This window comes from Physeter macrocephalus, chromosome 17 (assembly GCF_002837175.3).
Source record: "Physeter macrocephalus isolate SW-GA chromosome 17, ASM283717v5, whole genome shotgun sequence".
Taxonomy (NCBI): domain Eukaryota; kingdom Metazoa; phylum Chordata; class Mammalia; order Artiodactyla; family Physeteridae; genus Physeter; species Physeter macrocephalus.
In genome coordinates, this window is record NC_041230.1 from 926,702 (window position 1) to 930,506 (window position 3,805).

The window sequence follows — 3,805 nt, forward strand, 5'->3', positions numbered from 1 at the left end:
GCATATCACAAAAAAAAAAAAAAAAAAAAAAAAATCGGAATGGATATAGAATATTATCAACCAAATTGACATCAGTGATATTTACAGAATATTCACCCAGCAATAGTAGAATACACATTCTATTCAAGGGCTCATGGAATATTTACCAAAATAGACCATAATCTGGGCCCTAATACAAGTCTCAACAAATTTAAAGGAATTGAAATCATATAAAGTATGTTCTCTAAGCACAATGGAATTAAACTAGAAATTAATAATAGACAACTAGAAAATCACCAAATATCTGGAAACTAAACAATGTACTTCTAAACAACTGATGGGTCAAAGAAAAAAAATCACAGGGTGTGTTAGATTTTGAGGGCTGCCATAAAAAAGTACTGCAAACTGGGTGGCTTAAAACAACAGAAATTTATCATCTCATAGTTCTGGAAGCTGGAAGTCCAAAAATCAAGGTGTTGGCAGGGTTGGTTCCTTCTGAAGTCTCTGAGAGAGAATCTGTTCCCTGCCTGTCTTTTAGTTTATGGTGATGACTGACAATCCTTGGCATTCCTTGGCTTGTAGATGCGTCACTTCAATCTCTGCCCTCTTCTTCACACGGCCTTATCCATGTGTGTTGGATGTGTGTTTCTGCATCCAAATTTCCCTCTTCTTATAAGGACATCGGTTGTGTCGGAGTAGGGCCCACTCCAAAGGTAATCTGCAAAGACCCAATTTCAAATTAGGTGACATTCACAGGTATGTAGGGATAGGGTTTCAACATAACCTTCTTGGGGGCACAATTCAACCCATAGCACAAGACAAACTGGGAAATATTTAGAATTGAATGTATTTTTAAAACAACATATCAAAAGCTATAAGATGCCACTAAAGCAGTGCGTAGACTAGAAAAAAAAAGAAAGGGCTCAAATCCATGGTAAGAGCTGCCGCTTTAAGAAAAGAAGGAGGAAAAGAGTATCTCTTCGGCGCCCCGGCCCCGGCGCTGCTTCAGAGCCTTGGTTACAGTGTGCGGAGACCAGCCGCCACTCTGTGGGGAGGGGCCACCCAGCAGGGGTCTCACTTTAGGAGCCCTCCCATGGCTTCCCAGGAAAGCGTGGAGACAGTGACCAAAGGAACTGGGTTCTGGCGCTGCCCCAAGCCGGCCACTTACACCCCAGGGACCTGCGAGCTGCTCAGAGTGATGTTGAAGGAATCCAAACTGACAAACTTCCAACAGCGCCACATCATGGACACCATGAAACGAGGAGACACTCTCCCCCTACAGTGCAGCCCAACTTCCAGCTAGAGGGTCTTGCCTTCCAAGCCGCCAGCCTCAGCCATCTCCTTGCCTCCCATCCTGGCCGCCTGGTCCCACCTCCGGACTGCCAGCGTGTGCCAAGACAACGGGGCCTACAGCTGGGAGCAGTTGAAGCCTCAAGCCACCCGAGATCTGGAGAAGGAGAAGCGAAGACTCCAAAATATTTTTGCCACCGGGAAAGAGCCAGAGGAATGGAAAAGAAAGCCCCCTCCTGTGCGACAGGAGGGTCCAGCCCCTGAGCTGGACAGGTGTGAAGAATTGGTGACGGAAATCCAGGAGAGGAAAGAATTCTTGGCTGACATGGAGGCCCTAGGGCAGGGCAGACAGTACCGAGGGATCGTCCTTACTGAAATCTCCCAGAAACTACAGGAAATGGAAGACCTTGACCACAAGAGGAGTGAGGAACTTGGGAAGGCTCGTGCCACCCCTTAATCTGCCTCCTGAGGGGAGCAGGGGAATCCAACCTCCACCACTGGGGCCCACCCCCTTGCCAAGCAGGGTCATCCCCAGGTCAGCCCACCCACCCTGGCCTTCAGCCATGTAAATGGTTGTATAGCACTGCCCCCACCTAGGGTACCCTGGACATAGACAGCACCCTAGAAAATGGACCGCGTCTCAGAAAATGAGCTGATTCTCCTTGAGACTCTGCCCCGGGATCCTCGGTCAGCTGAGCCTCTGAGACCAGTCACAGATACAGACACATACACGCACACAACGAGTCTTTTCTTGGGGAAAGAGCACCCCAAACAGTGAAAGCAAGGATCCAGGTCTCACCATCTTAGGTGTGTGTCTAAGGGCATCCACTGGGCCCCCTTCCCTCTGCCTCTCCGACTGCGTGTCCCTGTGTCCAGCACATTAGGTTTCCTGAACTTAGTAATGAATATGATTCTTTTCTTCCTACCTGTCTTAGGACCTACTTATTTGACTTCTTACAGTTTGGGGCAAATATTTAACCACTATGATTAACTGGCTAATAAAACACATTTAACGTAAAAAAAAAAGAAGAAGAAGAAAAGAGAAGAAGGAGGAGGATGAGATGAAGGAGGAGGAGGAGGCGGGCAAATTAAACCTGAAGCAAGCAGAAGGAAAGAAATAAGAGAAAGCAGACATCAATTAAATTAAAAACAGAAGCAATTGGCACTGCAGAAATACAAAGGATCATGAGAGATTACTACAAGCAACTCTATGCCAATAAAATGGACAACCTGGAAGAAATGGACAAATTCTTAGAAATGCACAACCTTCCAAGACTGAACCAGGAAGAAATAGAAAATATGAACAGACCAATCACAAGCACTGAAATTGAAACTGTGATTAAAAATCTTCCAACAAACAAAAGCCCAGGACCAGATGGCTTCACAGGCGAATTCTATCAAACATTTAGAGAAGAGCTAACACCTATCCTTCTCAAACTCTTCCAAAATATAGCAGAAGGAGGAACACTCCCAAACTCATTCTATGAGGCCACCATCACCCTGATACCAAAACCAGACAAAGACGTCACAAAGAAAGAAAACTACAGGCCAATATCACTGATGAACATAGATGCAAAAATCCTCAACAAAATACTAGCAAAAAGAATCCAACAGCACATTAAAAGGATCATACACCATGATCAAGTGGGGTTTATCCCAGGAATGCAAGGATTCTTCAATATACGCAAATCAATCAACGTGATACACCATATCAACAAACTGAAGGAGAAAAACCATATGATCATCTCAATAGATGCAGAGAAAGCTTTTGACAAAATTCAACACCCATTTATGATAAAAACCCTGCAAAAAGTAGGCATAGAGGGAACTTTCCTCAACATAATAAAGGCCATATATGACAAACCCACAGCCAGCATTGTTCCCAATGGTGAAAAACTGAAACCATTTCCACTAAGATCAGGAACAAGACAAGGTTGCCCACTCTCACCACTCTTATTCAACATAGTTTTGGAAGTTCTAGCCACAGCAATCAGAGAAGAAAAAGAAATAAAAGGAATCCAAATAGGAAAAGAAGAAGTAAAGCTGTCACTATTTGCAGATGACATGATATTATACATAGAGAATCCTAAGGATGCTACCAGAAAACTACTAGAGCTAATCAATGAATTTGGCAAAGTAGCAGGATACAAAATTAATGCACAGAAATCTCTGGCATTCTTATACACTAATGATGAAAAATCTGAGAGTGAAATTAAGAAAACACTCCCATTTACCATTGCAACAAAAAGAATAAAATATCTAGGAATAAACCTACCTAAGGAGACAAAAAACTTGTATGCAGAAAACTATAAGACACTGATGAAAGAAATTAAAGATGATACAAATAGGTGGAGAAATATACCATGTTCTTGGATTGGAAGAATCAACATTGTGAAAATGACTCTACTACCCAAAGCAATCTACAGATTCAATGCAATCCCTATCAAACTACCACTAGCATTTTTTACAGAACTAGAAAAAAAAATTTCACAATTTGTATGGAAACACAAAAGACCCCAAATAGCAAAAGCAATCT

The 3,805-nt window shown here is 43.0% G+C and overlaps 1 pseudogene; it reads left to right on the top strand.

Moving 5' to 3' along the window:
- The first annotated feature begins 1,072 nt into the window (after positions 1-1,072).
- LOC102986562 (UPF0193 protein EVG1-like) lies at positions 1,073-1,726 on the top strand (annotated as a pseudogene).
- Positions 1,727-3,805: the final 2,079 nt, after the last annotated feature.